Below are 24,083 nucleotides of genomic sequence, written 5' to 3' on the forward strand. Positions count from 1 at the left end.
CTTACAGGCTTTGGACGGGAGACGAGGCAGACCCCGTCAAAAAGAGGCGCCACGTGGACAAAGATTGACCGCAAAGGCGCGCTCGACCTGAGGAATAGCTTCCTACCCCCTGGCTGCTCCACCATCAAGAGTGGTGAGGGCGGAGGGACATGCAGCACGGGCAGAAAAAGGTGCCCTCCAAGACTGCGCGAGCCTACTGTGCACCTCCAAGAAGAAGGGGACGAGAGGCTTCGAAGGCACCCATCTAGTCGGTCCAGTCGCAAAGCTGGGTAATAAACCATCTCCAACCCCACGACCGAAGCAGCCCGGGAAAGCACCGCTAACATGTCCATTTTAGGATCCGTTTTGACAATACTGATCCATCCACAGAGTTTGTGATGTAGTCAAATGTTTACAAATACAAGCGTAGCCGTTTAGAGGTAATTTCTGGTTAATGATGTCAGAATTTACCGGTATTTTGGAATGGATGTGTGAATGCTCTTTTCCGGAAAAATTCCGTAACGTCCTCGCCTGTGTGAACAGTGCTATTTTGAATTTACTGGTAAAGTCGTTCCTGAAATTTACCATAAATTTACCGTTATTACTGTGTGAAAGGGGCTAGTGTCAAATTTTTTTTCAGTATTACAACTATGTTTTTGTGTTCTTTTTGGTGATAAATAAAATAAAATAAATAAGATTTAAAAAAAACACCACAAAGTTATGTCCATCAATATAAACTCAACTTTATCTTGCCAGCAATTCTCCACCTATATCAATTTAGACTCCACTCTTATATGACATCACAGACAGGAAGTGACATCATTTGGCTCTCATTAGGCTCCTTTGACTTGGACAAAATCTGCGCAGAATCGATCACCGGTGATCACCGCAAGATGCATGCCGGTTAGAAATGTGTCTGCCTTGCCTTCGCCTCGCTCTGATGTCACGCTGACGTGCGCCAAAAAACTCTCGCAAACGCGAGGCGGGTACCTCGGATTAAGCAGTCGGCCGCAGTTGCTCTCAAAAGACTGCGTTACCAAAAGCATGATGAGAAACGACTGGCTGACGACACAGCTGAATGCTCATTGGATGAGACTGATACATTACACTTTATTATCTTGTTTTACTAAGGTTTATACCTGAATTTGTTGAATACCTTTTTTTTGTATTTTCATTGATAATTAAAAAAGAAGTCATAAAGAGCATTACATATGGTTATTTATTTAGATTTACACGCAAACAAAAACACATCTTTGTAAAACATAACGTGACCTATCCATTATAACTAAATGTTACAAATAAATCATTAAGATGTGTGTGTGCTGTATTATATTTCTCTCTCAGTTTTAAGTCCTGTTTGTTGTCATTTTCACTTTTTGTATGTTTGTGTGAATTTTGTATTGTAATTTTTATGCAGCGTTATTCCATGAAAGTCAATCCAATATATACATATATTCAGAAATACAAAGGTAATCAGACTGTTTTGTCATTATGCCTCATCTTTGTGTGGTTTCATATGAGAAGTGAAAAGGGTGTAGTAAACAAGACACACACACACACACACACACACACACACACACACACACACACATATGTATATGTATGTGAAGTCAAAAGTCATGTTTAATAGACCAAGAACATTTCCACAGTTTTTCCTACAGTCTAATAGTTTTTATTCTGGAGAAAGTCTTGGGCTGTTTATTTTAGTGTGGCTGGAGTAAAAGCAGTTTATATAGACCTAATAAGCATGTCAATATAATTAACCCCCTAAGAATTTATTTGTCAAACAAACATTTGTCATGACCCGTCACTCAAAAGCATCTTGCTATGGCTACATCATTTATAATGTAGCCAAATTAGGTTTCTTGAAAGCTTTCTTGCTGTATAAGCTGTTTATTTTGTTATTGTTTTAACGTTTGTTGAATATACAGAATTATATTTTAAATACACCCTTTTAGTTAATGAGCTGTTCATCTTTTATAATTCTGACCATCTTTTTGTAAAAAAGTGATATTTCTATTGCATCCACTCACACATTAAAAAATACTATAGTAATGTATACTGTAGTGCTTTTGAACCATGTTATAAAATAGCCTATTTAAATTTTATAGTTGCTCTGGTATCACAACAACTATAAACACAACCCAATACTGAATAAACATGTTCAAAAATGCTATAATATTTACTAAAAATCACCATAGTATTTTTTCATGAGGTCATTCGTCTGCAAAAAAAAACGCGAACGAGATCTCCGCCACTGGTGATGTTTCCAGGTGGCTAAACAGCAAGATTCGGCAAGTGTCCGACTTCTGATGTAATTTTTGAGCCCTCCTCTTACTGCGCACGCCTGCTCTCGTTTACAATGCAGCCAAGGCAAGGCGCACCTCAAACGAGCCTTTTAACAGCATGGTGCAAAAGAAGGCAATGTATATTTTCATTTGTTTATTTTTTTTTTATTTTATTTTATTTTTTTGAGGCTTATTATGGTTAGGAAGGGTATGGTCAAGCATAACAATTCAACCCCGTAACGTAAAACTAAGATGGAATATGACTGTTTTTTTTATTTTATTTATTTCAAAACAATGTAACATATTCATGTTTTATTGCTGCCATGTGGACCTTCTCTTTTAAACCACACAAGGAGCAGAGGTCATTTTATTTTAAAAACTCAGCCCCATCACACTCAAGCCCCTTTACACATATCATTGTTTTGGGGTTGTAAATTTGTGACAGGATTGAGATATTCACCTAATTTATCAAGAATTTTAATAATTAATAAAAATTTATAAATGTATACTTACTAAAACTTTTTTTTTTGGTCACTGATATAACATTTAAAGCCATGTTTTTACTTAAACTTTGACACAATCTTATATCAGACATGGCACCCGTATTAGCAGCAAATTTTATATTTAATGTCACATGTTTCATCAAGAGTTAATGAAAAACGAATAAAATCATAACATGTAAAGTAAAAAAAAAAATTACTTAAATTTATTAAATAGTCAATTTGCTTATCTCTATCATGTGACAATTACCCAACCTTAGAGAGGGGGTCATTAAGGGTATAATTCTTATTAATATTATAGATAAAGAGAGCTCTCAAATCTTTTAGGAATACCTGGTTGAATCCCCTGGTGGTCTTCTCCTGCTGTAGCCTATCCACCTCAAGGTTGGACGTGTTGTACATTCAGAGATGCACTTCAGCAGACCTCGGTTGTAACGAGTGCTTATTTGAGTTACCTGTGCCTTTTTATCAGCTGGAACCAGTCTGGCCATTCAAGGCATTTGTGCCCACAGAATTGCAGCTCACTATATCCTTTTTTCTTTTTTGCACTATTCTACGCTAGAGATGCTGTGCGTGAAAATCCTATTAGATCAGCAGTTTCTGAAATACTCAGACCAGCCCATCTGGCACAAACAACCATGCCACATCCAAAGCCACTTAAATCACCTTTCTTCTCAATTTTATGCTGTTTGAACTGTAGCAGATCATCTTGACCATATGTACATGCCTAAATGCATTGAGTTACTATCATGTGATTGGATGATAAGAAATTTGCGTTAACAAGCAGTTGGACAGGACATATATATATATATATATATATATATATATATATATATATATATATATATATATATATATGGGCAAATGCCGGGCGCTGGCTCTCCCGCAGACCCACGCATAAGAAACAGGCGTGGCTCTCGACTATTCTGACAAATACACACTTACGTTACAAAGAGCCCAACATGGAAGTTTGTGATTGGGTCAGCCCAATGTCAATAAAGAAAGAACCATTGGGCTGCAGATTATGTCACACAGCCGCTCTGTCCGGAACAGAAACATCTTACTTTCAGAGCGTGACAGGTCTCTGGTCCCTATTATACCAGGGTGGCATAGTCTGTTTATTATTTTGTATTTGTAAAGTTAATTAATTGCTTTTCATTCTAAAAATCCCTACTGCCCGTCCACACCTGGCGCAGTCGGCAGGGTTAAGACAAGGCGCAGGTCCAGAATCTGTGTTTGTGTACAATTGTTTATACATTTCTTTTCCTTGTGACTTTAACTTCCTTCAAAACTTCCCATTGGTAGGAATCCTTTGATCATGGAAGCTGAACTTCAAGAAATGAAGCTTGTGGCTCAGCTGCCAGCTGATAATGAGAGGCTGCATCAAGAAAGGCTGCCCATGGAGCAGGCTGATGCTGGCACTGCCTCTTGAGAGTATGTCACAACCGGCAACCTCTTGTTCAACTAATTCTAATACTGTTGAGCGTTTTGTGTTTGCTCCTCAAGAGTGGCGGTGTCCAAAATTTAACGGGTGGTCCAGTATGAGTATCGATGAATGGGTCGAAAAGGCTCGGGTATCTATGCGCGTGCAAACTATGACCGTTAGTGAACAAGCATTATTTCTGTTTTATCACATTGAAGCTGAAGCCCGTGATGAAATAAAGTATTGGCCCAGTGTAGATAGAAATGATCCAGAACATTTTTTTTTCTGCTTTACGTGAACTGTATAGGTGTGCTGACTCTTATATCGTACTGCAGGAGGCATTTTATTCTCGTCGTCAGACTGAGGGAGAGACCCTCCAGGAGTTTTCATTGGCATTATTGGGTTTGTTTGAGAAACTAAAACAACAATCCTCAAATGCTATTTTGAATGCTGATGTGGTGATGCGAGATCAATTTGTTTAGGGCGTGTCCGATAATTTACTTAGAAGGCAGTTAAAACAATTACTATGAAATGAGTCCCTGCTAATTGTTCTTCTGCTTTGACAGTCACAGAGTGGCCGAGTGGTTTACCTGCAGGCATAATAGCCTCCCCAACTCTTGTGCCTGTAAAGGGGAACACTGTACGTGTACTCGTCTTAAGCCAGTTATGGCCAGTTAGGCCAGGTATTGGAGTCTGGAATGATCTGCGAGAGTAGTCCTTATACCACCCCCGTGGTCTTGGTGAAGAAGGATGGCAGTCTGCGTATGTGCGTGGACTAACAGCAAATCAACGTCAACACCTGGAAGGACACATTCCCATTTCCCAGAATTGAGGAGACGCTAGATTCTTTGGCTGGGGTGGGTTGGTTTAGCACCTTGGACCTGTCTAGTGGTTATAACCAGGTCCCAGTGGCTGAGCCTGACCACCCACTGCATTTTGCACACCCTTTGGGCTATATAAATGGAACTGTTACGATTTTAAAGATGGTAATTTAAGGGGAAGAGGAGAAACAATAATTTTTGGGTGAAACACATAAGCAAACACGCAATATCAACAAGTGAGGGACAAACATACCAAGACCAGCTAAATGCAATAAAGTGAGTTTATTTACAAAGATAGTGATAATAATAAATGCTAAAATATGTATATAGAAAGATCATTAAATATTTACAAAGACACATTGAATTTCACAGATAACAACTGAGACATAAGACGTTTGACCAGATATGGGAGAGTTGGAGAAATGAGTCACGGGCGGCGTCCAAACATTAGAGAAAAAAAAAACAATCTATTTGGCCCAACCTCTACCCTAACTATCCAAAAGAAAAATACAGAAGTTATATGCCCTTTGGGTTGTTCAATGCTCCCAGCACCTTTTAGCGCCTAATGGAGCGGCTGTTTGGGGATGAGCGCCACCAGTCTGTCCTCTTGTATCTAGATATTAGTATTTACAAAGGTTGAGGCTGGTACTTGAGTGCCTCAGAGTTGCTGGTCTTAAAGTTAAGCTGGAGAAGTGCATGTTCTTCCAGAAAGAAGTTCAGTACTTGGGACATGTCATCTCAGCACAGGGGGTTGCCCAAGCAAGATAGAAGTCGTAGCTCAATGACCTTGCCTAAAACTACTTCCGAATTGTGAACTTTCCTTGTCTTTGCCAGGTGCTATCGGTGGTTCATTAAAGAGTTTGCTAGAATAGCGGCACCATTACATCATCTGTTGGCTGGGAGTGCGAAAGGAAAAGGTGCTAAATGGGGACAGGACTTGGGGAAACTGTGGTCAGATGTATGCGAGTTAGCTTTCAAGACTCTTAAACAGAGCCTTTTGAAGCACCCATTTTAATCTATGCAGACTTCACTAAGCACTTTATTTTAGAGACTGGGCCATATTGTCACAAGAATTTGAGGGTAAGGTAAGACCAGTGGCTTATGCCAGCCGCAGTCTTCAACTCTCAGAGCGTAATACTGCAACTTTCAGCTCAATGCGGCTGGAGTTTTTGGCCTTAAAATGGGCTATGGCAGAAAAATCCTGGGAGTATTTGCCAGAGCATGGTTATATAGTATGGACTGATGATAATCCCCTGAGCCATTTGGCCACAGCCAAACTGGGGGCCACCGAGCAGTGGTGGGCAGCAAAGTTGGCTGCTTTTGATTTTGAAGTCCAGTATTGCTGCGGTAGGTCAAATCAAAATGCCAATCCATTTAGGAACTAGAGTTCCTGAGCTGTTTAGACGTGCAGTGGTTGTTAGGGTCTGCTACTTCTGGGGCTATCAAGGCCATGCCAAGCCGGTCGGAGCCTGAACTTGTGGTTGTAAAGGAGGATGACCACGTAATTGGGGCAGCCCTTAAGTTTCTTCGCAAAGGAAAAGGCCCAGGACCTCGAGAGCTACAGTTATTGCCCAGGGTGCTTGTGGTACTGCTTCGGCAGTGGGACCAATTAAAACTGCAAAATGGGTTGTTGTATCGTCACATTCATGGGCCCGATAGGGGTGAGGAGGTGCTGCAGCTCATTTTGCCCATTAAGCTGCAAGCTGAAGTTTTGACCCAGCTCCATCAAAATCATGGACACTAGGGTACGAAGTGTACCCTGGAGCTGGTGCGGCAAAAATGTTATTTGTCAGGGATAGCCACCGATGTTGCTCACTGGGTTCAGAAATGTGAACGTTGTCAAATGGCCAAGGAGATAACACCAGTTGCCCGGATCTACATGGGTCATTTACTGGCATCCAGCCCTAATGAGATTGTGGCCTTGGATTTTACAGTCCTCAAACCATCTCATTAAGGAATTGAGAATGTGCTTGTTATGACCGATGTTTTTAGTAAATTTACTTTAGCGATTCCCACTCTGGATCAGAGAGCTAAAACAGTGGCCCGTGTTCTAGTGCATGAATGGTTTTTCAAATTTGCTATTCGCAGTCAGATTTATTCCAACCAGAGCCACCAGTTTGAGGCACATTTGATTCACCAACTCTGTAGTCTTTATCAGGTGGGTAAGTCACGTACCACTCCATACCACCCAGCAGGGAATGGGCAGAGCGAACGGTTCAATTGAACCATGCACAACCTCCTGCGGACTTTGCCCCTGATAGAAAAAGAGATTGGGCTTTCTGTTTAGTCCAGGTATTGTTCTGCTATAATACTAATCCCCATCAGAGCACTGGAGAAATGCCTTACCTTCTGATGTTCGGTAGAGAACCACGGTTGCCAAGGGACTTCTCGTTGGCTCAGGTGGAGCATCCATCATTGGGTAGAAGAGCACCAGGCATGCCTGGAGATCAAGGTTATTATAGTTAACGAAAACGAACAAAAAACAAAAACTAAAATGTAAAATATTTGTTGTTAACTAAAATAAAAAACAAGCTTTTTTAAAAAACTAGAACTAACTGAAACTGTATTATGTACACACAAAACTAACTGAAACTAACTAAAATTATAGCAAAAACCTCCTTCGTTTTTATATTTGTAACTGTATTTAATACATAATTTACTGTAATAAATAATTTTACTGTAAGCCTTTTAGAAGTAAATATAATCAGTGCTGCGCTGAGCCGGTTCTTCTCTAGTCATCCTTGTTGTTGCTCCCGCGAAAAAACGAGTGGACATGACAGAAGCACGGTGACAGCATTAAATACAGATACTTAAAACTATTACTTAAACACATTTGTGCCCAAATAATGGGTTTTATTTCTGTATCGTGAGAGCGAACAAATCTTTTTAACTGATTTTCTAAGTGAACCGGTTGAACTAGTTCTCCAAATCGAGGTAAATCATTTGAAACGATTCGCATCTCCAGTAAGCACTTATCCACCAACTACTTATTTTATAACAAGCCTAATACCCCCCTCTGACTGTACATAATCCAATATATACTCTCATTCAGTTATTAGAAACAGTAACGTTACATTGAGAAGCGATGAACCGATAATACTGCGCATGCGGGATTCAGTGAACCAAACACAAACAGCACAGTCTGCTGTGTGACTGAACTGAACTCGAACAACTGCAGCGCGGGTAAACCGAGGGCTTAAATGAAGTTTATTTCATAACAGACAATCGTAATGGAATTTAAACTAGATTCTTAAAGTTTGAGAACAAACTTTGAGGCTGGCTTGTGAAAGCCTGACGGTAATAGTTTATTTAGTTTAAACAGTTTTTAAAAGTATGAAAATATAGATAGATAGATAGATAGATAGATAGATAGATAGATAGATAGATAGATAGATAGATAGATAGATAGATAGATAGATAGGTAGGTAGATAGATTAGCATGTTATTACCATGATTTTAACGTGAAATAGCATGTTGTTAGCATGATTCTAGCATGAATTAGCATGTTACTAGCATGATTTTAGCATGAATTAGCATGTTGTTAGCATGATTTTAGCATGAATTAGCATGTTACTAGCATGATTTTAGCAATAATTAGCATGTTGTTAGCATGATTTTAACATGAATTAGCATGTTGTTAGCACGATTCTAGCATGAATTAGCATGTTACTAGCATGATTCTAGCATGAATTAGCATGTTACTAGCATGATTTTAGCATGAATTAGCACAATTCTAGCATGAATTAGCATGTTGTTAGCATGATTCTAGCATGAATTAGCATGTTGTTAGCATGATTCTAGCATGATTTAGCATGTTACTAGCAAGATTCTAGCATGAATTAGCATGCTACTAGCATGATTCTAGCATAAATTAGCATGTTGTTAGCATGCTTCTAGCATGAATTAGCATGTTACTAGCATGATTCTAGCATGAATTAGCATGTTGTTAGCATGATTCTAACATGAATTAGCATGTTACTAGCATGATTCTAGCATGAATTAGCATGTTGTTGCCATGATTCTAGCATGAATTAGCATTTCACTAGCATGATTCTAGCATGAATTAGCATGTTGTTAGCATGATTCTAGCATGAATTAGCATGTTGTTAGCATGATTCTAGCATGAATTAGCATGTTGTTAGCATGATTCTAGCATGATTTAGCATGTTACTAGCAAGATTCTAGCATGAATTAGCATGCTACTAGCATGATTCTAGCATAAATTAGCATGCTGTTAGCATGCTTCTAGCATGAATTAGCATGTTACTAGCATAATTCTAGCACGAATTAGCATGTTGTTAGCATGATTCTAACATGAATTAGCATGTTACTAGCATGATTCTAGCATGAATTAGCATGTTGTTAGCATGATTCTAGCATGAATTAGCATGTTGTTAGCATGATTCTAGCATGAATTAGCATGTTGTTAGCATGATTCTAGCATGAATTAGCATGTTGTTAGCATGATTCTAGCATGAATTAGCATGTTACTAGCATGATTCTAGCATGAATTAGCATGTTGTTAGCATGATTCTAGCATGAATTAGCATGTTACTAGCATGATTCTAGCATGAATTAGCATGTTGTTAGCATGATTCTAGCATGAATTAGCATGTTACTAGCATGATTCTAGCATGAATTAGCATGTTGTTAGCACGATGCTAGCATGAATTAGCATGATACTAGCATGATTCTAGCATGAATTAGCATGTTACCAGCATGAATCTAGCATGAATTAGCATGTTGTTAGCATGATTCTAGCATGGATTAGCATGTTACTAGCATGATTTTAGCATAAATTAGCATGATTCTAGCATGAATTAGCATGTTGTTAGCATGATTCTAGCATGAATTAGCATGTAACTAGCATGAATTAGCATGTTGTTAGCATGATGGATAGATAGAAAGATAGATAGATAGATAGATAGATAGATAGATAGATAGATAGATAGGTAGAGGTAGATAGATAGATAGATAGATAGATAGATAGATAGATAGATAGATAGATAGATAGATAGATAGATAGAGACAGACAGACAGACAGACAGACAGACAGACAGACAGACAGATAGATAGATAGATAGATAGATAGATAGATAGATAGATAGATAGATAGATAGATAGATAGATAGATACATAGATAGATACATAGGTAGAGGTAGATAGATAAAGGTAGATAGATAGATAGATAGATAGATAGATAGATAGATAGATAGATAGATAGATAGATAGATAGATAGATAGATAGATAGATAGATAGATGGTGTACGAGCATGAGTCAAACAAGCCAACCCCCGCCTCTCTACGATGTTCTGATGCTGAGATATAGCTGCTGTTATATCGTTGCTAGGTTAGTCTGTTTTGTTGCTATGGAGTTGATTGACAGCTTAGACTGATGATGTATCAAAGCTTCTTGCCAGTATGAACAGTTAAAAACAACCCCCATGTCTCTATCACACTGCAGCATGACAATATCAGTCTGAACCTCTTTAATGGCAGTCTATGGGACAGTTGCTAGGGTGCAGTATCTGGTTGTTAGGGTGTGGCTAGAAAGTTAAAAGGCCATCGGTGATTGGCTGCTGGCTAGACTGAGTTAAATGAGCTCAGCCATTAGTCTGTAGGACAGTCTGATGCAGAGTTATGAGCTCACAAAGTTTGATCCCATGTAAAGTCAATGAGAGTCTTTTGCAATGGAAGTCTATGGGACGGTTTCTAGGGTCCAAAAGTGGTTGCTAGGGCGTGGCCAGAAAGTTTAAAGGTGATCAGTCATTGGCAGTTTGATAGTCTGAGTTAAATGAGCCCAGTTAGAAGTCTGTGTGACATTCTGATGCGGAGTTATGAGGTCACAAAGTTTGATCCAATGTTACGTCTATGGGATTTTTCCGACGGTCCCGGGACGTTTTTCGGGAAACCGAAAGTCGGATCAGTCGGAAAGGATATAGCAACTCGAGTCAGAATAGTTCGGAGGTCTGACCCGAGTTTGATGGTCATAGCTTGAAAGGCCTAGGACGAGATAGAGTTTAATTTTTAGTCTCAGAAGAAGAATAATAAATATAACTAGATTCTTAAAGTTTGAGAACAAACTTTGAGGCTGGCTTGTGAAAGCCTGACGGTAATAGTTTATTTAGTTTAAACAGTTTTAAAAAGTATGAAAAGATAGATAGATAGATAGATAGATAGATAGATAGATAGATAGATAGATAGATTAGCATGTTATTACCATGATTTTAACGTGAAATAGCATGTTGTTAGCATGATTCTAGCATGAATTAGCATGTTACTAGCATGATTTTAGCATGAATTAGCATGTTGTTAGCATGATTTTAACATGAATTAGCATGTTACTAGCATGATTTTAGCATTAATTAGCATGTTGTTAGCATGATTTTAACATGAATTAGCATGTTGTTAGCACGATTCTAGCATGAATTAGCATGTTACTAGCATGATTCTAGAATAAATTAGCATGTTACTAGCATGATTTTAGCATGAATTAGCACAATTCTAGCGTGAATTAGCATGTTGTTAGCATGATTCTAGCATGAATTAGCATGTTGTTAGCATGATTCTAGCATGATTTAGCATGTTACTAGCAAGATTCTAGCATGAATTAGCATGCTACTAGCATGATTCTAGCATAAATTAGCATGTTGTTAGCATGCTTCTAGCATGAATTAGCATGTTACTAGCATGATTCTAGCATGAATTAGCATGTTGTTAGCATGATTCTAACATGAATTAGCATGTTACTAGCATGATTCTAGCATGAATTAGCATGTTGTTAGCATGATTCTAGCATGAATTAGCATTTCACTAGCATGATTTTAGCATGAATTAGCATGTTGTTAGCATGATTCTAGCATGAATTAGCATGTTGTTAGCAAGATTCTAGCATGAATTAGCATGTTGTTAGCATGATTCTAGCATGGATTAGCATGTTACTAGCATGATTTTAGCAAAAATTAGCATGATTCTAGCATGAATTAGCATGTTGTTAGCTTGATTCTAGCATGAATTAGCATGTTACTAGCATGATTCTAGCATGAATTAGCATGTTGTTAGCACGACGCTAGCATGAATTAGCATGATACTACCATGATTCTAGCATGAATTAGCATGTTACTAGCATGAATCTAGCATGAATTAGCATGTTGTTAGCATGATTCTAGCATGGATTAGCATGTTACTAGCATGATTTTAGCATAAATTAGCATGATTCTAGCATGAATTAGCATGTTGTTAGCATGATTCTAGCATGAATTAGCATGTGACTAGCATGATTCTAGCATGAATTAGCATGTGACTAGCATGATTCTAGCATGAATTAGCATGTGACTAGCATGATTCTAGCATGAATTAGCATGTTACTAGCATGAATCTAGCATGAATTAGCATGTTGTTAGCATGATTCTAGCATGGATTAGCATGTTACTAGCATGATTTTAGCAAAAATTAGCATGATTCTAGCATGAATTAGCATGTTGTTAGCATGATTCTAGCATGAATTAGCATGTGACTAGCATGATTCTAGCATGAATTAGCATGTGACTAGCATGATTCTAGCATGAATTAGCATGTAACTAGCATGATTCTAGCATGAATTAGCATGTTGTTAGCATGATGGATAGATAGATAGATAGATAGATAGATAGATAGATAGATAGATAGGTAGAGGTAGATAGATAGATAGATAGATAGATAGATAGATAGATAGATAGATAGATAGATAGATAGATAGATAGATAAAGGTAGATAGATAGATAGATAGATAGATAGATAGATAGATAGATAGATAGATAGATAGATAGATAGATAGATAGATAGATAGATAGATAGATAGATAGATAGATAGAAGCAGTTTATAGATAGATAGATAGATAGATAGATAGATAGATAGATAGATAGATAGATAGATAGATAGATAGATAGATAGATAGATAGATAGATAGATAGATAGATATATTAAAACAGTAGATAGATAGATAGATAGATAGATAGATAGATAGATAGATAGATAGATAGATAGATAGATAGATAGATAGATAGATAGATAGATGGTGTGTGAGCCTGATTCAAACAAGCCAACCCCCGCCTCTCTACGATGTTCTGATGCTGAGATATAGCTGCTGTTATATCGTTGCTAGGTTAGTCTGTTTTGTTGCTATGGAGTTGATTGACAGCTTAGACTGATGATGTATCAAAGCTTCTTGCCAGTATGAACAGTTAAAAACAACCCCCATGTCTCTATCACACTGCAGCATGACAATATCAGTCTGAACTTCTTTAATGGCAGTCTATGGGACAGTTGCTAGGGTGCAGTATCTGGTTGTTAGGGTGTGGCTGGAAGGTTAAAAGGCCATCAGTGATTGGCTGCTGGCTAGACTGAGTTAAATGAGCTCAATCATTAGTCTGTAGGACAGTCTGATGCAGAGTTATGAGCTCACAAAGTTTGATCCCATGTAAAGTCAATGAGAGTCTTTTGCAATGGAAGTCTATGGGACGGTTTCTAGGGTCCAAAAGTGGTTGCTAGGGCGTGGCCAGAAAGTTTAAAGGTGATCAGTCATTGGCAGTTTGACAGTCTGAGTTAAATGAGCCCAGTTAGAAGTCTGTGTGACATTCTGATGCGGAGTTATTAGGTCACAAAGTTTGATCCAATGTTACGTCTATGGGATTTTTCCGACGGTCCCGGGACGTTTTTCGGGAAACCGAAAGTCGGATCAGTCGGAAAGGATATAGCAACTCGAGTCAGAATAGTTCGGAGGTCTGACCCGAGTTTGATGGTCATAGCTTGAAAGGCCTAGGACGAGATAGAGTTTAATTTTTAGTCTCAGAAGAAGAATAATAAATATAACTAGATTCTTAAAGTTTGAGAACAAACTTTGAGGCTGGCTTGTGAAAGCCTGATGGTAATAGTTAATTTAGTTTAAACAGTTTTTAAAAGTATGAAAAGATAGATAGATAGATAGATAGATAGATAGATAGATAGATAGATAGATAGATTACCATGGTATTAGCATGATTCTAACGTGAATTAGCATGTTGTTAGCATGATTCTAGCGTGAATTACCATGTTGTTAGCATGTTTTTAGCATGAATTAGCATGTTGTTAGCATGATTCTAGCATAAATTAGCATGTTGCTAGCATAATTCTAGCATGAATTAGCATGTTACTAGCATGATTTTAGCATGAATTAGAATGTTGTTAGCATGATTTTAGCATGAATTAGCATGTTGTTAGCATGATTCTAGCATGAATTGGCATGTTACTAGCATGATTCTAGCATGAATTAGCATGTTACTAGCACGTTTCTAGCATGAATTAGCATGTTGTTAGCACGATTCTAGCATGAATTAGCATGTTGTTAGCACGATTCTAGCATGAATTAGCATGTGACTAGCACGATTCTAGCATGAATTAGCATGTTACTAGCATGATTCTAGCATGATATAACATGTTGTTAGCACGATTCTAGCATGAATTAGTATGTTACTAGCATGATTCTAGCATGAATTAGCATGTTACTAGCATGATTCTAGCATGAATTAGCATGTTACAAGCATAATTTTAGCATTAATTAGCATGATTCTAGCATGAATTAGCATGTTGTTAGCATGATTCTAGCATGATTTAGCATGTTACTAGCATGATTCTAGCATGAATTAGCATGTTACTATCATGATTCTAGCATGAATTAGCATGTAACTAGCATGATTCTAGCATAAATTAGCATGGTGTTAGCACGATTCTAGCATGAATTAGCATGTTACTAGCATGATTCTAGCATGAATTAGCATGTTACTAGCACGATTCTATCATGAATTAGCATGTTGTTAGCATGATTCTAGCATGAATTAGCATGTGAATAGCATGATTCTAGCATGAATTAGCATGTTGTTAGCATGATTCTAGCATGAATTAGCATGTGACTAGCATGATTCTAGCATGAATTAGCATGTGACTAGCATGATTCTAGCCTGAATTAGCATGTTGTTAGCATGATTCTAGTATAAATAGCATGTGACTAGCATGATTCTACCATGAATTAGCATGTGACTAGCATGATTTTAGCATGAATTAGCATGTTACTAGCATGATTCTAGCATAAATTAGCATGTTTTTAGCATGATTCTAGCATGAATTAGCATGCTACTAGCATGATTCTAGCATAAATTAGCATGTTACTAGCATGATTCTAGCACAAATTAGCATGTTACTAGCATGATTCTAGCATGAATTAGCATGTTGTTAGCATGATTCTAGCATGAATTAGCATGTTACTAGCATGATTCTAGCATGAATTAGCATGTTGTTAGCATGATTCTAGCATGAATTAGCATGTTACTAGCATGATTCTAGCATGAATTAGCATGTTGTTAGCATGATTCTAACATCAATTAGCATGTTACTAGCATGATTCTAGCATGAATTAGCATGTGAATAGCATGATTCTAGCATGAATTAGCATGTTGTTAGCATGATTCTAGTATAAATTAGCATGTGACTAGCATGATTCTAGCATGAATTAGCATGTGACTAGCATGATTCTAGCCTGAATTAGCATGTTGTTAGCATGATTCTAGTATAAATTAGCATGTGACCAGCATGATTCTAGCATGAATTAGCATGTGACTAGCATGATTCTAGCATGAATTAGCATGTAACTAGCATGTTTCTAGCATGAATTAGCATATTGTTAGCATGATAGATAGATAGATAGATAGACAGATAGATAGATAGATAGAGACAGACAGACAGACAGACAGACAGACAGACAGATAGATAGATAGATAGATAGATAGATAGATAGATAGATAGATAGATAGATAGATAGATAGATAGAGGTAGATAGATAGATAGATAGATAGATAGATAGATAGATAGATAGATAGATAGATAGATAGATAGATAGATAGATAGAGACAGACAGACAGACAGACAGATAGATAGATAGATGTAGATAGATAGATAGATAGATAGATAGATAGATAGATAGATAGATAGATAGATAGATAGATAGATAGATAGATAGAAAGATGTAGATAGATAGATAGATAGATAGATAGATAGATAGATAGATAGATAGATAGATAGATAGATAGATAGTGTGCGAGCATGAGTCAAACAAGCCAACCCCCGCCTCTCTACGATGTTCTGATGCTGAGATATAGCTGGTGTCATATCGTTGCTAGGTTAGTCTGTTTTGTTGCTATGGAGTTGATTGACAGCTTAGACTGATGATGTATACAAGCTTCTTGCCAGTATGAACAGTTAAAAACAATCCCCATGTCTCTATCACAATGCAGCATGACAATATCAGTCTGAACCTGTTTAATGGCAGTCTATGGGACAGTTGCTAGGGTGCAGTATCTGGTTGTTAGGGTGTGGCTAGAAAGTTAAAAGGCCATCAGTGATTGGCTGCTGGCTAGACTGAGTTAAATGAGCTCAGCCATTAGTCTGTAGGACAGTCTGATGCAGAGTTATGAGCTCACAAAGTTTGATCCCATGTAAAGTCAATGAGAGTATTTTGCAATGGAAGTCTATGGGACGGTTTCTAGGGTCCAAAAGTGGTTGCTAGGGCGTGGCCAGAAAGTTTAAAGGTGGTCAGTCATTGGCAGTTTGATAGTCTGAGTTAAATGAGCCCAGTTAGAAATCTGTGTGACATTCTGATGCGGAGTTATGAGGTCACAAAGTTTGATCCAATGTTACGTCTATGGGATTTTTCCGACGGTCCCGGGACGTTTTTCGGAAAACCGAAAGTCGGATCAGTCGGAAAAGATATAGCAACTCGAGTCAGAATAGTTCGGAGGTCTGACCCGAGTTTGATGGTCATAGCTTGAAAGGCCTAGGACGAGATAGAGTTTAATTTTTAGTCTCAGAAGAAGAATAATAAAATTAATAATAAGTTTAATAGGATAACAGTAGTCTGGCTTGCTACACAAGCCAGCCTAATAATAAGTTTAATAGGATAACAGTAGTCTGGCTTGCTACACAAGCCAGCCTAATAAGTATTTAAATTAGATCATGGTGATGTTTTAACTAACTGAAATTACTATTGCTGCTGACTACATAATGTTAGTCCTAACATCCGCGTAAAAAATCTGAATTTTCATAATCTTACTGTAAGCTTTAAAGAAGTAAATATATTCCGTGCTCCAGGTGTTTGTGTTTGACCCTTTCGCACCTCAGAGTCTCCTGCTGCCACATGGCCAGATCGAGCCGGCTCTCCCCCAGTCATCCTCGCTGTTGCTCCCGCAATATAAGAAATGAGTGGACATAAAAGCAGCACGATGACAGCATTAAATACAGAGACTTTAAAACTATTACTTTAACACATTTGTGCCCAATAAACAAGCCTAAGTAACATATATATTGTAACATATATGCTGGAGGTAAACACTCTGGTCTGGGTTCAGTCGACAGGTTGGTTTACGACTCCTGGCTCCACAAGTCTGGGTACACCCGACAGACTTACGTAATCAAGGGAGACTGGACAGATAAGCCTAGATCTTCAAAGACATTCCTTTCTTACACACACACTCAACTCCCCCCACACCCATAGGACACTAGTCTAAAGAAAAATCGACTAAGAAACCAGGGACCAGCACATAACTAAAATGTTATGTTTGCAAACTTTGTATCTCATTTCTGACTTTTCTTACCTGTATAGCCCCTCATATTACCTGTACGTGTGGTCCCTTTAGGCCTTTTTAAAGCATAAATAATGCGAGGATGGAAAAAATTATGTTAATGTTCTTATAAATCCCCCCATGTTTGGTACCGATGGGTTTCTGCTGACATTTTACAACACATGATGCATAGAGCAAGATTATAACTCGCATTGCTTTATTCTTTAAATCCCTGTATTAAATGCCTGTCTACATGCTTTGGGCGGACACTCAAATTTGCATACGAGCAGCCTCGAGACAAAGGAAGGATTCAAGCTCAAACTTTCCCCTGAAATCATTGGTCAGAATGCTGAACGGGTTGTCACGTGACCAGCAGGTATAACGTTCGAGGTTACTAAAGTAACCCTTCGTTTCCCGAGGAGGGGAACGGAAGCACTATAAGTGGATTGATGTTAAATCCACGTATGGGAGATTCGGTTCAGAAGCTACTCGTCTGAAAGAGTATTGAACGGGCCAATTAAGAATGAATTGGCAGCGCAAGCCTGCGCAGGTGTGCTGCATAGGCAATTAACTGAGCATATAAGCACACCTGGCGCCAGCAGACGCTATCCTTTTTAAGCTGAAGAGACTTTTAACAGCTAAGGGACAGTCATTATGGCGACGGTGTATGGTGCTTCCGTTCCCCTCCTCGGGGAACGAAGGGTTACTTTAGTAACCTCGAACGTTCCCCTTCAGGGGAAACTCCAGCACTATAAGTTGATTGATGTTAAATCCACGTATGGGAGCCCATTGAAAGCGCCATAATGACTGCACCTTACCAACACCCAGCATGAGAGAGCGGTCAGGCAAGCGTGACGCACCCAGATCATGAGAGGCGCGGTCCTCCAACGTGCCCTTGGCCCTAACTTATCCCACTTCAAAAGAAGCTTTACGGAATAGGTATATTTTTTTGGGAGTCGCTAGCGTCTAGATAATTCTAGGAATATACGACAGTACGTTGGGAAGCGTGCCATCCCAGTAGGGAGGACTCTGCGGAGACCATCCGCACCCCATAGGGGAAACAAATGGAATTACATATGGACTAACCCTGAGAAGGGGGAGTGCGCATAAGAAGGTGGTTAGCAGATAGGGAAAGCACGGATCCACCCAGGGGGGGGAACTTAACCGTGGCGGAAAAGCATATGGGGATCACCAGCGGGGATCGGCCATAGCAGGCACCTATACCCAAAACGCGGGCTGACCAGCGGGCAGACCTACAACGTAGTGGGCCAGTAAGTGACTCCTCCGCTGAGTCAGTGCTGGGGGCCTCGGAGGAATCTGCAGGGCTCACCGAATGGGGAACTTTACTGACAGACAGGAGGGTGCAAATCTCTCCGTGTTAGGGAAAAAAGCGTGTACAACACCTACCGAGTTGTTTCCTCAATCACCAAAGGTCCCTAACACCCTTGAGGAAACCGGCTCCACTCGCAGATTATAAAACCTTGCAAATGTGTTGGGTGTCGCCCAGCCCGCAGCTCTACAAATGTCTGTTAAAGAAGCGCCGCGCGCACACGCCCAAGAGGATGCAACGCTCCGAGTGGAGTGCGCACGCACTCCCGGGGGGCGCGGCTGACCTCTGCTCAAATAAGCACATGAAATGGCCTCCACAATCCAGTGGGATAAACGTTGTTTAGACATGGCACTTCCCTGCTGCCATCCGCCATAACAGACAAAGAGCTGCTCAGAAAGTTCTAAAGTTCTAAGTACGGTCCACATAAATGCGCAGAGCGCGAACTGGACAAAGTAAGGACAGGGCTGGGTCTGCCTCCTCCGGGGGCAGCGCTTGCAGGGTTACTACCTGATCTCTAAGGGAGTGGTAGGAACTTTGGGCACATAACCCGGGCGGGGTCTCAGGATAACGTGAGAAAATTCCGGCCGAAAATGCCTCCTGGTCCCCGACCCTCTTAATGGAGGCCAACGCGACCAGCAGATATGTCTTCAGGGACAGAAATCTTAAAGATACTGTATCGAGTGGCTCGAAGGGATCAAATCGCAGGCTCGTGAGAACGAGGGCGAGATCCCAAGAGGGCGTGAGAGGGGGGCGAGTTGGATTAATTCGCCTAGCGCCTCTGAGGAACCGGATGATGAGGTTATGCTTTCCTACTGTGCAGCCAGGCACCGCGTCATGGTGAGCGGAGATGGCGGCAAAGTAAACCTTGAGAGTGGAGGGCGACAGCCTACTGTCCAGCTTCTCTTGAAGGAATGAGAGCACAACACTGATCTGGCAAGATCGGGGGTCTTCTCTGCGAGAGACACACCACTTAGTGAATAGACTCCACTTCAGGGTGTAGGCGCGCCTCGTAGAGGAGGCTCTAGCCTGAGTGATGGTATCAACCACCGCGGGCGGCAGGTTACCTAAGTCTTCCTCGCGTCTATGGACCACACGTGGAGGTTCCAGAGATCGGGACGAGGGTGCCAGACGGTGCCTTGTCCCTGAGAAAGTAGGTCCTCTCTCAAAGGGATCTGCCATGGGAGGGCCGTCGCGAGGAGGGAGAGCTCTGATATCCAGGTCCGGTTGGGCCAGAGGGGCGCAACTAACAGAACCTGTTCCTCGTCCTCCCTGACCTTGCACATTAACTGTGCGATCAGGCTCACTGGGGGAAACGCATACTTGCGTATGCCCCGAGGCCAGCTGTGGGCCAGTGCATCCGTGCCGAAAGAGCCCTCGGTCAGGGAGTAAAACAACTGGCAATGAGCGTTCTCGGGGGAAGCAAACAGATCGATCTGGGCCTCCCCGAATCGCGCCCATATCAGCTGGACAGACTTAGGGTGGAGTCTCCATTCTCCAGAGTGAATCTGCTGCCGTGAGAGCACATCGGCTGCACGGTTGAGCATACCTGGGATGTGAGAGGTGTGCAGCGACTTCAGCCGCGGATGACTCCAGAGGAGCAGACGGCGGGCGAGCTGAGACATGCGGCGAGAGCGCATACCCCCCATGTGGTTGATATATGCTGCCGCCGCCGTACTGTCCGTCCTGACCAGCACGTGTTGCTGCTCCAGCACCTGAGAAAAACGGCGGAGAGCAAGGAACACTGGCAACAGCTCTAGGCGATTGATATGCCAATGCAGCTGGGCACCTACCCACAGGCCCGCAGCTGCATGCCCGCGACACACGGCTCCCCAGCCTATGCTGGAAGCATCTGTTGAAACAACAACATGACTGGACGCCTGTCCCAGAGGCACACCGTCCTGCAGGAACGAGGGGTCATTCCAGGGGCTGAGGGTGCGGCGACACAGCGCAGTAACAGAGACTCGGTGTGTGCCCGCATGCCATGCGCGTCTCGGAGCAGGCGAGCGCGCTCTGCGGAGAGGCGCGCTACCATGGTGACCGAGTCCAGCTCCATCCCGAGAAAAGAGGTCCTCTGCACCGGGGCGAGTTTGCTCTTTTCCCAGTTGACCTGCAACCACAATAGGCGGAGATGCCGGAGCACCTCGTCTCTGTGCGCAGTCAATTGCTCCCGAGAGTGAGCTAAAATCAGCCAGTCATCGAGATAATTGAGTACGCGGATGCCCGCAAGCCGCAGAGGCGCTAGGGCACCCTCCGCGAGTTTGGTGAAGACCCGCGGAGACAGAGAGAGCCCGAAGGGGAGGACCTTGTACTGCCATGCTCGACCTTCCAACGCAAACCGCAGAAACTGACGGTGGCGTGGAAGAATGGAGAGATGAAAATACGCGTCCTTCAGGTCTATGGCTGCAAACCAATCCTGAGGACGAACGCATCGGAGGATGCGCCTCTGCGTAAGCATTCTGAACGACAGCTTGTGAAGGCAGCGATTCAACACGCGCAGATCTAGGATTGGCCGTGACCCACCGCTCTTTTTGGGTACGATGAAGTACGGGCTGTAAAACCCACTCCCCATCTCGGCTGGAGGTATAGGCTTGATTGCACCCTTCGCTAGGAGGGCAGCAATCTCCTCTCGCAAGACAGGGGCGGACAGGGGATTGACCCTGGTGAAATACACGCCCGTGAACCTGGGAGGCCGTTTGGAGAACTGTAGTTCGTAGCCGAGTCTGATCGTGCGTATGAGCCACCGCGAGAGGCTGGCCCGCGCTAACCAGGCAGGCAGAGCCCTCGCTAATGAGGTCATCGCAGCAATCATTGACGTACCCGCGGAGGGGCAGCGCGGAGCGGGTGTGCTGATCCGGGGAGCGCGAGGGTCCCGCAGAAGAGCTGAAATAGAGCGATTCGCTCTGGCTCTGCACCCTGACTCCTGAGAGGGGGCTTGGGGGCTGGGAGAAGGGAGACCGTCCCCCCAGCGCCCGAGAGCCGCTGGCGGAGCATGCAAACCCTGCGAGCTGAGAGGCAGCACGTCCCAGACTGGCAGGGCTTGAGCTGTCACATCCGGGGAAGGGAAAAAATGCTCTTTGATAGAAACTTTGGTGGCACTGAAAAGTACCATTGGAATATGGGCCCCACCCTCCAGCAAGGAAAGAGCAAGTCTCCTCTTCTCCGGATGGTCTGTCTCAGGGACGCTTCGCGGTCCGTTTACCGGACTTAGCGGCGCCCTGGGCAGGAGGGGCTACCGGCTTTCGGCGTGCTCGACGGCGGGGGCGGGGCATCGGCCGTTGGCGGGCGCCCCCGGCGAGGAGCAGCGGAGGTGGATGGCTCGGCCGGGGATGGAGCGGGCTTACGGCCCCGGCGATAGATGACATTGCTCATCGCATCCGACTGCTCCTTCACCGCCTTGAACTCCTGGGTGAATTCACCGACGGTGTCGCCGAACAGGCCAGCCTGGGATATGGGCGCGTCAAGAAAGCGAACTTTGTCAACATCGCGCATATCTGCCAGGGTTAGCCAGAGGTGGCGTTCCTGGACCACAAGTGTGGACATCGTCTTCCCCAGTGCGCACGCGGCGGACTTAGTGGTCCGGAGAGCATAGTCGGTCGCCGTGCGCAGCTCGTGTAAAAAGCCTGGGTTAGACCCACCCTCGTGCAGCTCAGCCAGCGCCTGCGCTTGGTAGCGCTGGTAGGTGGCCATCGCGTGCAAGGCGGAAGCTGCCTGGCCCGCAGCCTTGTAAGCTCTAGCTCCGAGGGAGGCAGATAACCTACAGGCTTTGGACGGGAGACGGGGCGGACCGCGCAAAGCGGGGGCGTCACGCGGACAAAGATTGACCGCAATGGCGCGCTCCACCTGCGGGATCGCCTCATACCCCCTGGCAGCTCCACCATCCAGGGTGGTGAGGGCGGAGGCGGACGCAGCGCGGGCAGAGAAAGGTGCCCTCCAGGACTGCGTGAGCCTACTGTGCACTTCCGGGAAGAAGGGGACGAGAGGCTTCGAAGGCTTTGCCTTTTGATCCTCTACGTAACACCCATCTAGTCGGTCCGGCCGCGGGGCTGGGGGATAAACCATCTGCCCAGAGGGGTGAGCGGGTCCGGATCATCGTTGGACAATGAAAGCCCACCCTCCGATGCCGCGGAGGACATCTGATCTCCGGTGTCAGCGAGCGTGAGAGCTACCATCTGATTAGACGGATCACTCCCAGTACCCGAAGCTTGGATGGAGCGTTTGGAGGAGCGAGAGGTCCGCGAGCCCTTGGGCGGTAGATTATCTCTCGCTGGAGCCCTCAGATCTGCCCGAGCGCCCGCTGCAGAGCAGGGGGCGACTGGGGTGGCTCGCTCTCTTACGAAAGCTAACCACGATCTCAACTGCGCAACGGTCATGGCATCACAGTGACGACATGAACCGCCCCTGAGCACCACATTAACATACTGGACCCCCAAACATGTAATGCAGTGATCGTGCCCATCATCCGGAGCCAGGAAACCCCCGCAACCAGAAACGCACAGTCGGAGCGCCATCCTGAAAAGGACGTGCTGCACGACTGTGTTGCTCTTTTAAAATACTTTGCAGCAATACGCACCGCTCTTGGAGGACTGGACCCAAAGGGACGCCAGGCAAGGGAGAAACCCAGCTCGACCGTCTGCCGCTGCATGGACTCGCTCTGGACCGGGAGACACTCGTTCGCTCGAAGTGGCTGTAGACAGCAGGAGGAACCCACATGAAAAGTCTCTGAAGCGAAAAGGATAGCGTCTGCTGGCGCCAGGTGTGCTTATATGCTCAGTTAATTGCCTATGCAGCACACCTGCGCAGGCTTGCGCTGCCAATTCATTCTTAATTGGCCCGTTCAATACTCTTTCAGACGAGTAGCTTCTGAATCGAATCTCCCATACGTGGATTTAACATCAATCCACTTATAGTGCTGGAGTTCCCCCCGAAGGGGAACCAGACTTCTCCCCAAACATCCTGCAGAGAGTAGACCGAACAAAGAACATCACCAAAAGGTGGCCCTTTTGGAGGGCCACGCGGCTTTCTAAGCCGCATGGACTTTTCCCGCCACGCTTTCTTATTTTCCGGCAAAGTAAACTCAGTTTAAAGTTTGCGATCGTGTTCGTCCGAACTGTATTA

At 42.9% G+C, this 24,083-nt stretch overlaps 1 pseudogene across 1 annotated transcript in view; it reads left to right on the top strand.

Annotated features, from left to right (window-relative positions):
* The first annotated feature begins 5,531 nt into the window (after positions 1-5,531).
* The window catches only part of LOC147841721 (uncharacterized), a 37,758-nt pseudogene continuing 19,206 nt past the window's right edge, over positions 5,532-24,083 (top strand). Inside the window, exons 1-2 of the transcript XR_015502187.2 lie at positions 5,532-6,375; positions 6,459-7,463. The product of XR_015502187.2 is annotated as an uncharacterized LOC147841721 (transcript). The remainder of the gene's footprint in view (positions 6,376-6,458; positions 7,464-24,083) is intronic.

This window comes from Danio rerio, chromosome 11 (assembly GCF_052040795.2).
Source record: "Danio rerio strain M-AB ecotype USA chromosome 11, GRCz13ab, whole genome shotgun sequence".
NCBI classification, from domain to species: domain Eukaryota; kingdom Metazoa; phylum Chordata; class Actinopteri; order Cypriniformes; family Danionidae; genus Danio; species Danio rerio.